The 21028-nt window shown below is 47.0% G+C and overlaps 1 pseudogene; it reads left to right on the top strand.

The window, feature by feature from the left end:
• Positions 1-587: 587 nt before the first annotated feature.
• On the top strand, positions 588-20663 carry LOC123039729 (peroxidase 12-like; annotated as a pseudogene).
• Positions 20664-21028: the final 365 nt, after the last annotated feature.

Below are 21028 nucleotides of genomic sequence, written 5' to 3'. Positions count from 1 at the left end.
TGATGCTTGCCGGTTCGCCCTGTAGCGGATCACGACTTGTCGTTGCCTTAGCAGTAGAGTCGCTGACACCATAGCCGACGGTCTCACTGCGGATTACCATGACGCGTCGTGCCCCGATCTGTGGGGCATCGTGCGCACTGCCGTGGTAGAAGCCCTACAGGGAGATCTCACCATCGCCGCTGACCTCCTCCGTATGTTCTTCCATGACTGCTTCCTACAGGTACAATTTTTTTTCAGTCGAGCTTCCTCCGGGTAATTAAGTATGTAAAACATGTTTGATTCGTAGCCTAACAACATCTCAGGTCTAACTTTATGGGTTTAGTTTACTGTTACACTTGTGGCTTGCCACATTTTCTTAGCCATGGCCATATATATGATTCAACTCTTGCCGCACTTTTCTTTAGCACACTTAGCTGAAGATTAGTTATGGCAATGTTAGTCATGAACTAAACATGCTGGTAGCCCTAGCTAGCTAACTAATTATTTTACACAAAACTGTGTTCTGTACATACACATAAATGTATGTATGTGTACAGGGATGGGATGCGTCAATTCTTCTGCTAGGAACTCCCACGAGTGAGATGAGGATGCCGCCGAACCTCTCTCTAGATATCAGGCAGAAAGTGGCGTTCCTCATGAAGGACATCCGCGCCAAGGTGCACGAAGCCTGTGGGCCCACCGTCTCCTGCGCCGACACTTGGCCCTTGCCACTCACACTAGTAGAAAAAGGGGCTAATTTGAGACATATTAGTGCCGGTTTGATTTTGAGCCGGCACTAATATGTCCATTAGTGCCGGTTCCAATGGCTAGGCGGGCGTACATCATTAGTACCGGTTCGTGGGCAACAATTAGTACCGGTTCATGCCACGAACCGGTACTAATGATGCTGTGTCAGGCCGTGGGCCCCACGAACTCTTTTAGTACCGGTTCATGTCATGAACCGGTACTAGAGTTTTTTATTAAGCTGATTTTTAGTCCCACCTCCCTAGGAGAGAGGCAGTAAGAGCTTCAAGCCTTTCGGAATAGAATAGATTGCACGGAGCTATGTGCAGTGTAGTCTATCCTATTCCGAAAGGCTTGAAGCTAACTAACGAGCATTGCGTCTTTTTTTATTTTTAATAACTTATTAGAACTCCGGACTTCTTGTGTTACGGCAAAAACTGGATGCACTTCGTGTACAAACTGGACAATATCTTTCGAAGTATCAGGGCCGGTTTCGGACGAAAACTCATCTGTTACACCGGCACTTCATTTTTTAAACTTATTACAACTTCATACTTTTTTCGTTCAGTACACACCATTCTAAGCCACGTCATCAATTTTCAACCCTTTCTGACATCATTTGCTCCCCTAGCACGAACCGGTACTAAAGAGGTTGTGACAGGGCTATTTTTAGTCCCACCTCGCATAGGAGTATAGCATGTGCGAAAGAGTAGAGAGGGTCACGGCAAAAAAGAAAAAAACTATATAAAAAAATTACTCAAAAATAAATAGAAGAAAACAAATAAAGTAGAAAAGAAAAAACTATATATAAAGAAGAAGAAGCAGAAGAAGAAGAAGAAGAAAAAGAGGAAGAAGAGGAAGAAGAAGAAGAGAAGAAGAAGAGGAAGAAGAAGAAGAGGAAGAGGAAGAAGAGGAAGAAGAAGAAGAAGAAGAAGAAGAAGAAGAAGAAGAAGAGGAATACGAAGAAGAAGAAGAAGAAGAAGAAGAAGAAGAAGAGGAATACGAAGAAGAAGAAGAAGAAGAAGAAGAAGAAGAAGAAGAAGAAGAGGAAGAAGAAGAAGAAGAAGAAGAAGAAGAAGAAGAAGAAGAAGAAGAAGAAGAAGAAGAAGAAGAAGAAGAGGAAGAGGAAGAGGCAGAGGACAAAGAGGAAGAAGATGAAGAAGAAGAAGAGGAAGAGGAAGAAGAGGAAGAGGAAGAGGAAGAAGAGGAAGAGGAAGAGGAAGAAGAAGAGGAAGAAGAGGAAGAAGAAGAGGAAGAAGAGGAGGAGGAAGAAGAGGAGGAGGAAGAAGAAAATAAAGCAGAAAAGAAAAAAATTATATAAAAAAATTACTCAAAAATAAATAAAAGAAAATAAATAATGCAGAAAAGAAAAAAAAATTATATAAAGCAAAAATATTCACAAAGAAACTAAATACAGCAAAAAAACTACTCAGAAATAAATAGAAGAAAAAAATAAAGTAGAAAAGAAAAAACTATATAAAAAAATTATTCAAAAATAAATAGAAGAAAATAAATAATGCAGAAAAGAAAAAATATATATAAAGAAAAAATATTCACAAAGAAACTAAATACAGCAAAAAAACTACTCAGAAATAAATAGAAGAAAAAAATAAAGCAGAAACGAAAAAACTATATAAAAAAATTACTCAAAAATAAATAGAAGAAAATAAATAATGCAGGAATTTTTTTTATAAAAGAATGTTGGGGCGCTGTCCAGTGGGCCTGCCAGACCAAGGGTGTGCAAATACAGGCCCAGAAGGGCCAGCAGGCTGCTACAGGACAGCGCGCCCTAGTTAGGCCCAGAAGCCTGCTATATAGAGGAGTTCGAAAGGGCAGCCGCGGCTGGGTTTATAAACCAGTGCGGCTGCCCTTCGCTCGGCGAGGTGGGACTAAAAGTAGCGCACTGCGGGTGGCAGCGCACGGCCTTTAGTACCGGTTGGTGGCTCCAACCGGTACTAATGTGTTGCCCTTTAGTACCGGTTGGAGCCACCAACCGGTACTAAAGGCCCTCGTTTCCCGCCACTTGGGCTGGCCAAAATTGGCCTTACAAAAAATCAGTTATCTCCTTCCACTTCTCGCGCGACAACATCGATCTATCGCGCCGCCGCCGCCGCCGCGCCGCCGTCGCCCCCGCCGGCCGTCGTCGCCCCCTCCCCCGCACGTCGTCGCCGTCCCCGCCGCCCTCGCCTCCCCCGCCGCCCGTCGTCGTCGTCTCCGTCGTCGCCGCGCGCCCCCGCCGCCCGTCATCGTCGCCGCCCCTGCCGCCCATCGTCGTCGCCGCCCCCGCCGCCCGTCGTCGCCGGTCGTCCCCACCGCACTCGCCGACGTGCAGCTCCTCCTCAATGAGACCACCCGAGGGTATGTGAACGACTTCGCCGACAATGAGTGGTGGTTCTGGAACCAGTTCGGTAGCTCCATGAGCAAGATTGGTGTTAGAATATATAACTGTATTATGTGTATAGATATATGGTTGTATATGTGTAGTCTTTGTATAGGTGTCCGTATATTGTACGATACGAACTCTGCCTTGTAACCTCTATATATTGATCAATACAAGGCACCAAAACGTGTGGTTTTCCCCAATCTTACATGGTATAGAGCCTAAAACCCTAACCCTAGCCTGTGCCACCCTCCTCCTCTTTCCACTGCCACCGAAGCCACCACCCCTCTCGCCGCCGCGCCCCGATCGCCGCCTCCATGTCGCAATCTGACACGGACGCCACGAACCAGGCGCTGGCCGCGACCAAGGAGCGCCAAGACGCCGAGGCCGCCAAGGCCAAGCTACCTCTCGCGACTACCCCCGATGGATCTGGGACGAGCATGGGGTCTTTTTCCTTGACCTCGCTGCACGCCCAGGCCGTCGGCCTGCACTCCATCAAGGGACACGTTCCCGTCGAGCTCGCGCTTGACACCGGCGTTCACCATCAGTGGCGCACCTTCTTTCGCGCCGCTTGCCGCAAGTATGCCCTCCTGGATCATCTCGACTTTGACGCCCCCGACGCGCCGAACCCGGAGTGGTCTCTCCTCGACGCCACCGTCGTCTCTTGGCTCTATGGGTCTGTCTCGCTCAGCATCCTCGACGCCGTCATGACGCCCGGTGGCGATCCCCTCACCGTCGATCTCTGGAACGGCATCAACAGTCTCTTCAACGACCACAAGATCAATCGTCAGCTCCACCTCACGGCCGAGCTCGGCGATCTCAAGATGGGAGAGATGACCATGGCCGACTATCTTCAGAAGGTCAAATCCCTCTCTGATGGGCTTGCGGATCTTGGCGCCCCCGTTGATGATGCTGAGATGGTGGTCCACTACCTCAATGGCCTCTCTGAGCAATACGAGGCCGCCGCTGATCTCATCTCCCTCATGCCGGGCATGACCTTCGCGCAGTGCCGCTCGTTGCTCGCGCTCCAGGACATGAAGCGCAAAAATCGCCGCGCCCGCAACTCCGACACGGCCCTCTTCACCAACACCGCCGGCAACCCTGGCAACACCGGCAACCCGGGCAAGGCCTCTGGAACAGGAAAGAAGAAGAAGAAGGCTGCCACTGGCGTCGCCAAGGAGATCATCCCGGCGCCCGCGACCCCGCTGGCTTCCACTCCCTCCTGGCCTTCACCACAGCACCCCTGGAACGGTGCCATCCAGATGTGGCCCTATGGCCAGGGGGCCTGCTCGGCCGTGCGTCGCCCGCCTACGCTCCAGGCTACGCGCCCCGGCACACCCCGTCGCCGCATGCGTTCTACGCCCAGAACCCGTACGGCATTGCCCCCTACGGTTACGGCTACACCCCTGGACAGTCCTCCTACGAACTCCCCGGTCCGGCTCCATCATCACCGGCATCAACAACCGCTTCATGGGACCAGGCCACGCTCATGCATCAGTTCCAGACCATGGGGCTGCAAGAACCCACCAGGGAGTGGGTGATGGACACCGGCGCCTCCTCCCACTTCGCGTCCGATCCCGGTATGCTCAACTCTGTGTCCCCCCTCCTCCTCTCGGCGTGCTATCGTTGTCGGTAATGGTTCCACCCTTCCGATCACCGGTACCGGGCATGCACGTCTTCCTATTTCCACCACCTCTCACCCTCTTTACCTTCGTAATGTCTTAGTAGTTCCTAACATAGTTAAAAACCTTTTGTCTGTTTGTCAATTCACCATTGATAATCGTGTATCCGTCGAATTTGACCCCCTCGGTTTTTCTGTGAAGGATCTTCTAACCAGGACCGAGATTCTCAGATGCAATAGCTTCGGAGCTCTTTACTCCATCCATCCTTCCACTACCAGTCAGCCACACGCCTTCCTCGTCGCGGATGCAGCACTCTGGCACCGTCAGCTTGGGCACCCTGGGCGGCCCGTTATGGAGTCATTAGCTCGCTCTTCGATCATCCCTAGGGAAAAGAATAAAAGTAGTTTGTGTCATGCTTGTCAGTTAGGTCGTCATATTCGTCTTCCTTTTTCTTCTACCAATCGTGTAACCACTACTCCTTTTCAGATAATTCACTGTGATTTGTGGACATCTCCTGTTGAGAGTATTTCTGGCTTTAAGTATTATCTCGTTTGACTTGATGATTTTACTCAGTATGCATGGGTTTATCCTCTACGGTCTAAGTTAGAAGCTTTCTCGTACTTGTCGTCCCTTCATGCTTTAGCGCTCACCCAGTTTAGTGCACGCTTGCAGGCTATTCAGTGTGATAATGGTCGTGAGTTCGATAATTCTCTCCTCCATTCCTTTGCCAAGCACCATGGAATTGCACTCCGCTTTTCATGTCCATACACCTCGCAACAGAATGGTAAAGGCGAACGCATTATTCGTACTCTTAATGACATTACTCGTACACTCCTTATCCAAGATAGTATGCCACCTCGCTTTTGGGTTGAAGCTCTTCACACCGCCGTGATGCTGCATAATCGGCTGCCTTCCAAGGCAATCTCGGATCATATTCCCTTTCGTGCCTTACTTGGCGTAGATCCTGCATATGCTGGTCTTCGGGTTTTCGGATGTCTATGTTACCCCAACACCACAGCCGTTGCTCCGCACAAACTTGCGCCTCGCTCCGTGCCATGCGTGTTTTTAGGGTACCCATCACGGCATCATGGCTATCGTTGCCTTGATCGTTCCACCCAAAAGATCATCATCTCTCGTCATGTAATGTTCGATGAGTCCACCTTTCCCTTCGCCTCCTCTACATCTTCGTCAACTCCTACTCCTTCCTTGCACACTTATAATTTTTTGTAGGGAGCTGAGCAGCCAGTTACGTCGATGCCATTCACTGTGCCAGGCACGGTGACCCCGGATGCGACTCCACCGTCACCATCACGGTCACCGTTGCCGCCGCCATGGTCCTCTCCACGGTCGCCGCCATCGACTTCGCCTCGGTCGCCGCCACCGACCTCGCCTCGGTCGCCTGGGTCCCGGGCCACTGCCGAGAGCCCTGCTGGGAGCTTCGATGGCGACCCTGCTGGGAGTCCTTCTCCTACTACAGCCGCGTCACCACCGACAACACCGTCGCCAGCTCCTGTAGCTGTGGATCCACCCCGGACCCGCCGGACGCGGGCCCCTCCACCGCCTCCATCTCATGCCATAGCCACTCGTGCTAAACAGGGCATTGTGCAGCCGAAAAAGATATTTGATCTTCATGTTGAGGGTTTATCTCCCATACTGAAGACTTATCGTGGTGCTCTCAAGGATCCAAATTGGCATTCCGCTATGGTTGAGGAGTATGGTGCTCTTCTCTCCAACAATACTTGGGACCTCGTTGATCCACCTCGCAATGCTAACATTGTTACTGGTAAGTGGATCTACCGTCACAAGATGAAGTCTGATGGTTCTTTGGATCGCTACAAGGCTTGTTGGGTGCTTCGTGGATTCACTCAGCGCGAAGGTATCGATTTTGATGAAACTTTCAGCCCGGTCATCAAGCCAGCCACTATTCATACGGTGCTCTCTCTTGCTCTCTCCAGTGACTGGTCCATCCACCAACTTGATGTCAAGAATGCATTCCTCAATGGAACTCTCATCGAGACTGTTTATGCTCGTCAGCCTTCTGGGTTCACTGATCCTCGTTTCCCTGACAAGGTTTGTCGTCTCAACAAATCACTCTATGGTTTGAAACAGGCGCCTTGTGCATGGTTTCAGCGGTTTGCTTCGTTCATTGCATCGGCTGGTTTCACTGGCTCCAAGTCCGACAGCTCGTTGTTCGTTTATCGGCGTGGTGCTGACATGGCCTATCTCCTGCTCTATGTGGATGACATTATCCTGACTGCATCATCCTCGACATTGTTGCACAGTTTGATTGCCACTCTTCGTACCGAATTCACTATGACGGATATGGGCGATCTTCATTATTTTCTGGGCATCTCTGTCACACGCAGCAAGGACAGTCTGTTCCTCTCACAGGAGAAGTATGCATTGGATCTTCTTGACAGAGCTGGCATGTTGCAGTGCAAACCCATCTCTACTCCAGTTGATACTACCTCCAAACTTTCAGCCAAGTCCAGTGATCCCGTTGCAGATCCCACCGAGTATCGTAGTATTGCAGGCGGTCTTCAGTACCTCACGTTCACTCGGCCGGACATCTCTTATGCAGTGCAGCAGATTTGTTTTCATATGCATGATCCTTGGGCTAATCATTTGCTACTTGTGAAGCGTGTGCTTCGCTATATCCGCGGCACCACCGGCCATGGCCTCACTTTGTTTCAACGCAGCTCCAACAAATTGCTGGCCTACTCTGACGCTGATTGGGCAGGTTGCCCTGACACTTGCCGGTCTACCTCAGGTTATTGTGTCTTCCTTGGCAATAACCTGGTGTCGTGGTCTGCTAAGCGGCAGCACACGGTCTCTCGGTCTAGTGCCGAGGCCGAATACAGGGCAGTTGCAAATGTCGTGGCTGAAACATGTTGGTTACGGCAACTTCTTCAGGAGCTTCATCGACCAGTGACTGGTGCCACTGTGGTGTTTTGTGATAATGTGAGCTCTGTTTACATGACACAGAATCCCGTTCATCATCAGCGCAGCAAGCATGTGGAGATCGATTTGCACTTTGTGCGCGACCGTGTCACCACAGGTGAGGTCCGGGTTCTTCACGTTCTGAGTTCTTCTCAATTTGCGGACATTTTCACCAAAGGATTGCCATCCCCTCTCTTCTTGGATTTTCGGGATAGTCTTAACATTCGTCGACGCCCGTTTACGACTGAGGGAGGGTGTTAGAATATATAACCGTATTATGTGTATAGATATACGGTTGTATATGTGTAGTCTTTGTATAGGTGTCCGTATATTGTATGATACGAACTCTGACTTGTAACCTCTATATACTAGTAGAATGCCCGTGCGTTGCTACGGGCGAAATATAGGAAAAATAATCAAACTGATGACTAAATGAATTGAGTGAAGTCCTTCAAATATATATCATTTTTTTATCAATTTCTTTAGTGGATACAATGATAACAAGTAAGCACTTTTTTCGGTGGTAAAGTTCTATGATCGCCATCTTCTTCCTCGTCTTTGTCTTTCTCCTTTTGTACCCACGGCCCATCCTCCGACACTGGTCACGTCCAGTGCTGGTGTCGTGTATTGCTAGGGGGGCATATATATTTGAGGGTTTAACACAAAATCACATCTAACCTATCCATTTCCCCCCCACACGCTATTGTATCCGGCTTAGAATCCCCCTTCTGCCCTTATCCTCAGTCATATAACTTAGTAACCACTCCGATACCACAGAGACCCCGCCCCCTCTCACGTCCCCCGCGTCGCCCTCCCTGGCGGCGGCGGGGAACCCTAGCCCTGACCACTGCAACCCCCTCCCAGAACCGCAGAAACTCGCCGCCACCAGAGGAGTGGCCGGTAAAGCCTGTGCCGGCTCCCAGGATGGTGGCGGCGGGGCGCCTCGTCAAGCTTTGCCCCCTGCCGGCCATCCGCCTGCCTGTCGCCCTCCGCTGGCTGCTCCGTCCGCCAGCGCGTCCTCGGCGACATCCTTTGCCCCCGCCTTCGCCCGCCCTCCCTGCCACCGCCCGCTACGGACTCTTGCCGTCGGCGAGGTGCGTTCGCCTCCCCCCATCTCCGCGTCAGATCTGTCTGTCCTGCCGCTGGCTTCCTCTCCACTAACGCCGCTGGACCCGAGATTGGGGTTTGCGTGCTCCTCTGCTGGTCTCAGGCCGTCCTTGAGGCATCGCGCCGACGCTCTTCTCCATCTGAGCCGTGACCATGGCTTCAAGGTGCAGATTTTTGTGTGCTTCCGGTGGTGCCTCCCCAGCGCTGGTCAGCCCTTGCGGCGTGCCTGCTAGTGTTCTACGGGTGCTCATGCCCTTGCGCTGGAACCCTCGCCGGTGTAGCTCCGGACCCGGCGGCCCTCGACCTTCATTTTCTAGTGTCCTGATGGCTTCGGGCCCGGCAGCCCAGATATGCGTCTCCTCTAGTTCCTAGCTTGTCGGTGTCGTCGATCGCCATCGTGATCCCTGCATCGGCCCCCTTTTTCCCAACCGACTCACCCAACCCTGGCCACCTTGTTGCCCCATCCCTTGTCATGCCCAAGGTTCGCGTATCCAGTGTGGCTCCCCTCTGGTTGTGGTGGTTCTTCAACCTATGTGTGGCTTCCGGCTCCCGGTTCCGGTCCGGTGGCTTTGGAATTGCTCATACATAGGCCATGGAGAAATCCCTGCTTGGCTTGCTGATGCTAGCAACGGCGACACTCGCAAGTGCCGTCTCCTCCCTGGAGGCGTTGTCATGTCCTCTCTCCGCGCCCATCTTCGAGCACCAGGGGAAACCCTAGGTCTGATTCTTCAGATCGGACGACGATGGTGCCACGGCGTTGTCTTCTTTCCGGAAGGTGTCGTCTTGCGTGCTCGCGGCGTCCCCGGTGGTGAATTCGTGGTTGTCTGACTTTACGTGGTTTGGACTGCTTCTCTAGTTAGTGGGCTTAGCTGTGTCGTTTGCTTGTTGGGCCAAGCACCTTGTCTCTCTTCTTTTTCTATTTTGGGCGCCGTGTTCACGCCTTTGTACCTCACTTGTACTCATTCTCTCTTCTTCTATCAATCAAAAGATACACATGCTTTGCGTATTCGCAAAAATATAACTTAGTAAGATGAACATCTATTTCCAGCACACACCTTCAGTCACTTTAAAAAAATTGAAGATTAAATCACGAATCATGCTAGTGAACATCTACTTCCAGCACACATATTAGTTTTGACAACATATACCACAGAATATTTTCTTAACTATTTAGAGAACTTAGCAGCTGGAATTAGTGCAAGATACAATCACATGCCATGTTAATGATGATTTAAGACATAATTTATTGCTGAAACCTTTGTGAACTACACAAATATCCTACTGCATGGTGCAACTCAACTATGTACTCCAGCGGAATTATCTTTCTGGAGAAGTAGAAAGAATCACTTTCAGTTTAACCTCATCTCTGAACCTAGCTGGCTAAATCTTCTTCATAAGAAAATAGCTGATAGATACATTGATTTGTTGATGGTTGATCAGCGGTTGCTGGCTGCGTGTAATTTATTGTTAAGTCGATGTACATCGATGTTATTAACTCGACTGTCATTCCTAGTTCCAAATATGTTTGGAAAGTAAAAGTTCCTTTGAAAATTAAAGTATTTATGTGGTTTGTCCATAAACAGGTTATTTTAACAAAGGACAACTTGGTTAAGCGCAATTGGACAGGATCTACTAAGTGTAGTTTCTGTGATCATGACGAGACCATTAAGCATCTCTTCTTTGAGTGTCCATTGGTGAGAATTCTGTGGCGCACCGTGCAAATTGCCTTTAACATTACTCCTCCGAGTTCGGTTGGGTCGTTATTTGGAACGTGGCTGGATGGGATAGAGTCCGATACAGCTAGACATATTCGTGTAGGAGTTTGTGCGTTGTTATGGGCAATTTGAAACTGCAGAAATGATTTAGCTTTTAACAGAATAACTACTATTCATTTTTTGCAGGTTGTATTCCGTGCTACGGTGCTGATCCGTATGTGGTCCTTACTCACTCGGACGGAGGCCAGGGAGCGTTTGGTTACTGGATCTATCCGTTAGGAGATGGTAGCGCGGGATATCTTCAACCGGTTTGGATGACGGTCATGTAATAGGATAGGCAATTAGTTTTTCTATCTTTATTTTGCCTGCCGGTTGTGGCTTGATGGCCTTTTCTTGTTTTAGCGTCGAGGCTCTATGTGAGCTCGCCTTCATTTTATTTCAAGACTCTATGACTTTGTTGAACCTATTTTATTTATTTAAGTGGCCGTATGCATCATTCTGATGCAGAGGCCGGGGAGTCCCCCCTTTTCTAAAAAAAAGACCCCCTGCAACAAAGATCAAAATCAATTAATTCGCATTGATCTCAACCAGACATGGAGAATCGATCAAAAACAATTCAGTTACTAACTAACTAAGCGAGACACACCACTTGCGGCGGCCAGCCTAGAGTGGAACCAGGTGCAGCCGCCACAAGGATGTTCTATCAACGCAAACAATAAAGTGTATTTTGTCGGAAAATGATAAAGGTTAATTGCTAAACAAAGTACCTTTTTCTATCATATTATAAGGCAACTGCTTGCATAATTGGTCAGCATGGTTTGATGTTAGGTTTAGGATTACACAAAAACTTTAGCCTAAAGTTCTTTCAGAAGTTGAAGATCAACATGCTAGTTTTGAATCATTAGCTATATAAACTACATATGGAAGAACCAAAAAGGTTACAAAGAAATTGGTTGTTCACATACTTTGGATACACGATTGGAGGTCTACTTCAATTCATTATAGACGTGGAATGAAAACGAAAGTAATAGGCATGGTGGGCTTGTACTTGGCAGTTCTCCTGTAGATACCATACATAACAGATAGTGTATGAATTAATTTGCATTAAACTGTAAGCCTACGCGAAGGAATACTATTTTCGTTCTACCTTGCCTCACGTCGAAATGAGATGAAGCAAATGATGACTGAGGCCTTAACTTCGATAGCAGCCTGCACCTAGCAAAAAGGTAGCGAACTGTTTTACACTTACAAACACAAATCAGACTCTATATTTGATGGTGGAAGATACAAATTGTTATCATGGGAACACTAACAAAGACATGAAAAATGAAAAGAACTAAAATACGCACTGCAGAGAAGGCAATGGTTGACTCAAAGTGAGTCATGGTTCTCCTACATATTTCACAGTACGCTTGAAGTATAAAACTTGGCTGAAGATGTTCTCAACCTGTGAATTAATTCAAGAACACATTCAGTGCCTGTCCTTTGGGATGGTATTTCTCGGTAAAGTATTAGTATTTAAGTCAAATTTGAACTACAGAAAAGGGTTCTTTGTCCACAGATGCCCCTCCCAAAACATGCCTGCGTTAATCAAGGATATGGACACCTCGAAAGAAATTTCGCCTCAACACAAATTCTACCCACTACTAAATATTCTCAACTGGATACAACATGCACCGAGTCTAAGTACCAGGAAAATAGCCTCACTACCTGAACAAAACAACTGCAAATCATGTTACGAGTAGTATTGATCAGCAGTACAGGAGAGCAAAAGTACGAAGATCTGCAAGAGGTAACACCTTGTCATGCTTTATGCTGCTGTTGTATTTAAGAAGTCTAAAAGGACCTCCTTTGCTGGTCATATTCTAGAGTGGTATAAGAACTTCATATTCTTGAGTAAATAAACATGTATTGCTTAATTAGATTATCGATGCTTTATGCTGCTGCTCTATTTAAGAAGTCTAAAAGGACCCCCTTTGCTGGTCATATTCTAGAGTGGTATAAGAACTTCATATTCTTGAGTAGATAAAAACTTCACTGCATTTTCCCTGTAGTATAGAGATCTTAATATTTATACTGTAGTTCAAAGCTTTTTGGAGAGAAATTCATGGTGTCGCAACCAACTTACGTGTTAGTATAGTCTATTATGAAAATCATCAACAAGATATAGTATCTTCATGTATATGATATTTTATTAGGTGCAGGTAGTATGGATATGGCTTAGAGATATACGGTGGTTTGTCGAGGTGTGCCCATCATATCTTTCATAGCTACCAGAGATAAACGTATGCAACTATCTAGTACTCCATCCGTTCCATAATTTTTGCAGGTTTAGATCAAATCTGAACTAAAATCACAACAAGAATTATGGAATGGAGGAGTAATGGAGAAGGGTCAAAGGTGTTTGGCGTCATACATTCACGCTCTACTGGTACAATAGATGTCTATCTAGTTTATCATCGTTGACTGAGGAATTATCTCCTAACAAATCTATAGTTTGAATGTAGGCTAAATGTTCATATGATGACAGAAGTAGAATCAACATTTTCTTTGTTAGGATATTTACGATATATAAATCAATTTGGTTAGTCAGAAGCTCTTGCCTTACCTAACCATTTAAAGATTATGAATGGTTACATGTTAAACATTATGCACTCAGAAGTCGTAATTAGATCCATCAGTACATTTAATATTAAGCATCATATGTATTCAGAGAAGTATTGACAAATCATTCGACTAAATGGAAGAATTGAGCAAAATCCTCCAGGAGTGGAGCAGCAAAAAGGACTACTGCACCAACAAATATAAGCATCAAATAGTAAACTTCAGATTTATTCATAGGATTTTCATACTATACCAGAGCTGGGGGCGACAGAGAAGTGGACCTCAAGGAGGCATCATCTTTGGGGAAACCATCTAGAGTGTTGCTGGATCACCTTAATATGAGGAATCACACCTGGATCGTCTAGAACGCTGCTGCCGGCTGGAATAATTAGTAATTACACTATTCCTGTTAAAAGCACACAAGAAGGCGAATCCAAGCTTCGTCGAGCAGGTGAAGAGATACTAACCAAACATATATGTGCATTTCTAAAAAATTATAAACATGTATTGCTTAATTAGATTATCGATCTAAGCACATCACAAATCCTTCCATCCAAGTGTGTGAATTACACCCATTCAATTAGAAGATCAAACCTGAGATAAGAGAAATTTAAAAGTTGAAGAACACATGTCACTTGCATCCAATTAGTGCGAGAACATCACAAATATCACATGATCCCCTTTCTAATGCACCTGTGGACCGACTGGGGCATAAATGTTTCTTCTCCTCGGTTTGATTAACCGGTGATCGAGCAAGCGGTAAGAACCGTCAGGTTCTGCATACATGCCGGCCGCCGGAGTAGACCGTCGCCGCCCCTAGCAAGCATAAGGAAATCGATGCCACTTAATTTCTCAATCGATCAAACCATGTGTACTATGCCTAATCACCATGTTTAACTGTTGGCAACTTAGCATTGGTCCGCCAAGATGTGGATTGAATGAATTGATGCATACCTTTCTCAGTGTCTGTCCTTTCATTCAGGAGCTCGTTTCCATCAATTATCTGCGTACAAGGTTTCAGGGCATCACGCCCTGATCTCAGTAACAATTCATATCACCGTTGCCGTTTACAGCTGCACATGATGCAGTCTGTTATTTGAATAGGAGAGTGAGTACCTCAGGATACAAGTGCCGTAGCTGCCCCCGCAGCCGTAGTTCATCAAGTTCCCCTGCAATCGAAGCACCAAGAAACATTAATCGATATTGGCAGAGGATTCGTCTCTGGCACCACCAGCAAAATTTCAAGGGAGATTATAAGCCAAATAAAGTGAGGTTTAATTAGGGAGGCTCAAATAAAGTGTGTCATGGACGAGCTTCTCGCCACTGACCGCCGCGGCCCAGTGCCCCTGTCCATCGGCTACGGCTGCACACACACCCAGACCCAGCACGCAAATCAGCCCAGGTATGTACATCATAGGAAATAGATTACACATGCAGCGCCCGTGGATCGGAGCCAGCGGAGACCATTGAGGTTGAGGCCTTATCCAACGAACTCGAGCGCCATTTGGGGCTTGGGTATGCGCCGGAGTGTTGGACGACGCACTGGAGCATCTGATGGAGGATACGGCCACGGCGGAGCGGGTGCTTCTGTGGCGGCTGCTAGTCCATCCAGAGGCTACTGTTGTCGTGGGCAGAGGGGTGGACGGAGAAGAGCGCCGCGGAACTCATGGCCGTCAGCCCGCCATGGTCTTGACTCTTGCGCACTCTTGGTGGGTGGACATGGCGGAGGAAGCGAAGAGGTGTAGGGGATTGATTTGGCCGAGTGGACTCCAGATTGGTGGTGGTACCATGCCCCGGACGAGAAAGCCAAGAAGGTTGAGGCAGCGCGGCCGCCCCGAATAATGGCAATATCAGTGATTGAATCATCGATCACTTGCCAAATCAGGAGGTGGGGAAAATGATGGGGCGTGCGCTGGGGGAGACCTTCGATCGATGGGGTGGGGCGTACGAAAGAAGAGAATAATTACCATATTCTAAATTTACTGAGTTATGGTCTTACCATACCTGGATTGATCTATTACTATAATTATCATATTTGAGATTTCTAAGTTTATAGCCTTACCATACGTGGATTAATTATGATTGATTGCCATAAATATGTTGGGCATTGCCGGCCAGACGAGAAAAGAGGAAAACCGGTGGGAGGTGGGACGAAAAAAACCAGACAAAAATAAACCGGTTGAAAGTGGAAGGACTATTCAACCAACTCGTTCATTAGAAGTAGAGATTGATCAATACAAGGCACCACAACGTGTGGTTTTCCCCAATCTTACAATGGAGATGCTCCAGGGACCTCAAGGGAACGTCGGCCGCATCCGCCAGCAGTGCTACTAGTCTCATCGTATTCGTACCTCCAAGCTAGGAGGTGTGTTTGCTGCCTGCGTTCTGCTTCCTTCAGATGGGATCGTTTTTTTATATTCAAATAAGAGGAGATCACATAATAACTATGTTGAAGACGACTGTATTAGATCACATTGGGGGCAATGGACCCCAATGAAATTAGGAAACGCTTCATTAATTTAGTAGTAAACACTATCTATTTATTGAGGATGACCCCATTGCTATAGACATGACCCCACCAAACTTTTTTCCTAGCTTCGTTTCCCTGCGTGCGACTTGCTTGAGCGGAGCCCCTTCAATGCCTGCCCTGTGCTGAAGTGGTGATGGGTCTGGTTCACCGCTGGTGCTGTTGGCCGGCATCGATGGCAGCGAGGTGGTCCCTGTACAGCAATGGTGCGGTTGCTGTGTAGGGGATGTACGGGTTAGTGGAGGTTCGAGCGTTGGAGGTGGTGGTTTTTTTTTGCGCTGATTGGAGGTGGTGGTTGGCGTTGGCAAAGTGCGTTGGAGTGAGGTTCTGCTGCTCCAGCGAAAGTCTAGCCGGTGCTTTCAAATTAGTAGCATTAGATTCATGATAAAATATATTTTCATCATGCTCTTATTTGGTTTCATAAATATTGATATATTTTTGCATAAACTCGGTCAAACTTTGAGAACCTTATTCCATCTTCAGAAAGCCACCGCCGTCTCGCCTCCTGAGCAGTACACAAACCCTAACAAAACTCGATTTTTTTTTTGCAAAAACGGAGCCCTCGCACCAGATCCACTCCGCTCCCATGGCCCTAAGGCCACCGGAGGCGAGGCGGACCGGCGGCGACGCTGGCGAAAGGAAGGAAACCCTAGCTTTATAGGTGATAAAAACTCTGTTGTGTTATTGCTTTTTTTTTTACTTGCTATGGGAAACACATGTGCATATGATTTACATATGATTATTTCAGGGAAAAAACACCATATATTATTTCAGTTTGTTAGCCCGTGCACAGGTATTCGAGAAAAACAGCCCTTGCACAGCAATCACACGCTCACACAAGAATACCAAATAGGATAAAGATTTTTTTTTCTATTCAAAAATCACACGCACGTACTACAAAAAGATGGGCTGGATGTTAGCCCCACCAGGGAGTGGATACGATAACTTAGGCCCAACAATAGCATCCTAACGTCCATCCCGAATAGCTCGCCACCGAGCGATTCTGCTTAAAAATCGTATCCCATCGGTCCCCTGTTACGCTAGCGCAAGAAAAAACCCTAGGTCAATCTGCGATCTGGGATCGATCGATGTCCTCGCCGGCGGCGAACTGCGAGCGCCCTCCCGCGCCCGTCACGGCTTCCTCCGCCACTTGCTCCCGCGACATGTCTCCCCTGGCGTCCATGGCGGCGGACTTGGTTGAGCTAATCGGCTGGCGGGTGCTGGCCGCCGGAGACCTGCTCGACTACATCCGCTTCCGTGCAGTGTGCGCGCACTCCTGGTCCAGCACTATCCACCCGCGCGGCCATGGCATCACCGACTCGCGCTTTCATCCGCGTCGCTGGATGATGCTGCCGGACGGCCACAGGCTTCACCTTGAAGACGGCAGGAAACGTTTCCTCAACCTCGACACCGGAGTATTTGTGCGTCCTCGACTTCCTCTTCTGGACGACCACTGCTTCCTCTGCTCGGTCGAAGGCCTCCTCCTCATGCAGCGGCAACACGGCGACCAAGACGAAGACCCTATATGCCTCCTTCACCCCTTCACGGGAGACACCGCAATGGATCAACGGCCCGCTTGAATTCTCACAACAATGGAGCTGCTTACTTGTTGCCAGGCAGGGTGACCGCCTCCTTGACCGTTAACGCTGACGGGGTCGTTATGATCATGGTCGTGCTTCTAGATGTTTCACGCGTGCTCTTTGCCACCACCAAGGACAAGCACTGGAGATTATCGGCCTCGAACTTCTCCCCAAACGGGAGCACCATATCATCACAAGGAAAAATTTACATGGTACAACCCAAGCCCACCACGTCTAGCGTCGAACTACAGATTTTACAGATCGACCCACCTCGGCCCGAGAAGATTTATGGATCCAGTTCGTCTTCGTTCCCAGCACCAAAGGTGATTGCCATATGCCCCACGGGCATGTTCAACGCCCTTTTTGAATTAGTAGAATGCGACTCGGAGATACTACTTGTGGATTCCAGCGATTACGTCTTATCCAAGCGCATGGCAGTCTACAAAATAGCAGACCTTATCCAAGGAAGAGTTACTCCTCTAACAAGCATCGGGGACAAGGCTCTCTTGGTTGGTGTCAGAAGGAGTGGGAGTGTTATCGGTAGGAATCTGAGTGTGAGTTTGAAGGCTATGCCAACCCTTGCAGGTGACATGATTGTATGCCATGATCCCATACATGAAATATATCTTGGACAATATCACATTGGTAGCGGCACTTGGTCGCTAAGAGATATGACATGTGACATATATAGTGCTTCTGGGTGGTGTACTTGTAGTCTCATCGACCATATCTACGGAGCCTGTCATTGTTTTATTGGCTGATGAGCTAGGTCTTCACTCCTAATTTACTTAGAGCGATCAACTGTTAACTTCATTACTACCTATGTATCCGTATGCAGGACTAGAAAACCAAGGGTGATGCTACTTGTTTTGCGTAGATTTTCTTTCTTTTTCATGTGAAGACACTTGATTATTGTTACATCATTTGACAATTGTGCGTCTAGTCTTTCTATACATGCAAAGGTGTAGGAAAGAATGTACCGATCTTTATTACTCCCATTTCTAAATATAAGTCTTTTTAGACATTTCAAATGGATTACAACATACGGATGTATGTAGACATATTTTAGAATATATATTCACTCTTTTACTTCGTATGTACTCCCTCCATTCCTAAATATAAGTCTTTTAAGAGATTCTACTATAGATTACATAAGGAGCAAAATAAGTGAATCTACGCTCTAAAATATGTCTATATACATCCGTATGTAGTTTGTAGTGAAATCTCTAGAAAGACTTATATTTAGAAACGGAGGGAGTAGTCATTTGTTGGAATCTCGAGAAAAACTTATATTTGGAAACAGTGGGAGTATTGTATTACATCGTGCAATGGTGCATGAAGGAATGAAGCAATCGAAAATGCTCTTATGAGCACGAGCACAGATGCTCGTTATATTTGTGCTGTTTGCTCTTGACAAAATTCGTTCTCGGCTGGTTATTCCTATATGTATATTCTCGAAATAACTAATTAAAGAGTACCCATTGCAAAGATCACTCCAACCTTTTCAGGTTGCGATAAGTGGCGCATTGCATATGCGCCACTGTCGCAACCCGGGAGTTTTCCCTTTTTTCATAGATTCATCTATATCTATACCAATATAAAAAGACCCAAAGGAGCAGATCCAATTAATCTCAGCCATTAAATCATGTCAATCCAATGACCTAGACAGCTTCAATGTCAAGCGCTCAATATGTTTAGCGTGTAGTTAATTTCATGCCAAATATAGCGCTAATCACACAATAACACGCAAATAATATCCTACTTAATATCCGCATGCACTTAATATACTTCCAAATTAACGTGCATTGCACGTACAAATTGACTAGTTTACTCAAAACGTTCTATCTCTTAAACCGTGCGTCCAAATCTCGAACCGCTTTCACCATTGGACTCCCCGCGTCAAGATCTTAAAAACTAGATTCCATGTTGATTGGTTTTGACGAACTTTCTTTCATGAAAAAAATGGACAAAAAAATCGACGTGCATTGCAAATTAACGTTTTATCTCTTAAACCGTGCGTCCAAATCTCGAACCGCTTTCACCATTGGACTCCCCGCGTCAAGATCTTAAAATCGATCCGGGAGCACGGGTTTTTTCCCTATCCACACGCTAAATTACATGTTTTCATGCAACTTGCAGTCAGGTGGCCAAACCTACCACGTGCCACTCGGTAGGCTCAACAGCTTCAAGCCCGCACCGCTGAGGTTTGTCGAGGAGCTCCCACCCCCACCTTCAGCATTGACCAGCTTAGCTGCCTTCAGTAGCCGCAACCTCAACAAGAAAGACCTCGTGGTGCTCTCTGGTGTGCACACCATTGGGAAAGCTCGTTGCACCACCTTCGGCAACCGTTTGCCCAACTCCAACTCTGATGACTTTGTTCATAAGCTACAAGATAACTGCACCGCCGACGCACACCGTTGTCAGGACGTCGATGTGACCACCCCAGCCAGGTTCGACAACAAGTGCTACATCAATGTCAAAGAGGGGAAGGGCATGCTCATCTCCGATGTGCAGCTCCTCATCAACATAACCACCCGAGGGTATGTAAATGATTTTGTGGACAATGAATGGTGGTTGTGGAACCAGTTCTCAGTTCGATGAGCAAGATGGGGATGCTCTAGGGACCCCAAGGGAACGCCGGGCGCATCTGCCAATAGTGCTGCTAGTCTCATCGTACGTCCAAGCTAGGCGGCGTTTGCTGCCTACCTGAGTTCTCCTTGCTTCTGGGATCTTCTTTTCTCAAATAAGAAGAGACCAGTAGATCACATACTCCATAAGTATGTTGAAGACAAATGTTAATATCCATGTAATAAGATATAGCAGGCTTGCTCTACCTTCTTTATCACATGGAATTTACTACTTCTAGTACTTACAGACTATCAGAGTTGGAGGCCGTTTGGAATCTCATCAAAATAGTTAAAGAATATGAGTTTGTCTAATTAAGACCACGACCACATTTTTTCACAAAGACCACCTCTGATTTGTTTCTTTTCTCAACTCGAAAAACTCAACCTTCGCCAATAGGGACCCAATTTTGATGAAACGGTGGAGGTTTCGTGTCTGTGCACATGTGATGATTTCCTCAAAAGAAAAGAAAAAAAATCATGGACATGCTAGAAGTTATGAACCATGGAGGAATATCCTCTCGCCGAACATCACAGTTTTTGTATGAATGCACCTTCTTGTCACAGGAATTTGTAAAAGTAGCATTTGCACTGCAATTTCTATAGAGGTCATGTGAAGATTGATATGCTTACCTTTGACGAGGATGGTCTTTATATGTCGCGGAGGAAAGCTGAGAAAACTGTCATGTTCAGTATGAACGTCTCCGCAAACTTTGCAATGTTTGTGGCCATCAAGGTCCCAACTTGAAGGAGCATGACAATGGCATTCATGCGCCGAGAAACTTCAAATTTGGAGTCTAGCTGCTGGTTGAACCGACATGGAACTATCGAATGGTGGTAATGGACCAGGCTGTGACACCTTTTGGAACACAAAATATTCACGGAAGGTTGTCGGCGCAACCTTTCATTGGTTGAAGAATATGAGATCGGCTACCGAGTGTTCAACAATGAGCAAAGACATCAAAGAACTACAAGCATTAGCAATACAAGGCATAAGATCGGCGATGTGTATGCAACTAGAACAAAATCGTATCAATGGTGTATTAGGCGTATGTGGATAAACTGGTAGACTATACTCCCAGCAGTGTGCTAGTTGACAAGATCGTTAGTAAACCGGCGGAAAGTTTGCATTGGGGTAAATGTTTGATTCCTGAAGAACCTCCCATTCCTCATCGTCAACATGAAGCTCCCTCTTCATCGCACTAG

The sequence above is a fragment of the Triticum aestivum genome, chromosome 2B (genome assembly GCF_018294505.1).
Source record: "Triticum aestivum cultivar Chinese Spring chromosome 2B, IWGSC CS RefSeq v2.1, whole genome shotgun sequence".
NCBI lineage: Eukaryota > Viridiplantae > Streptophyta > Magnoliopsida > Poales > Poaceae > Triticum > Triticum aestivum.
Note: the sequence above shows the minus strand (reverse complement) of the source record. Positions and strands in the feature narration are given on the sequence as shown.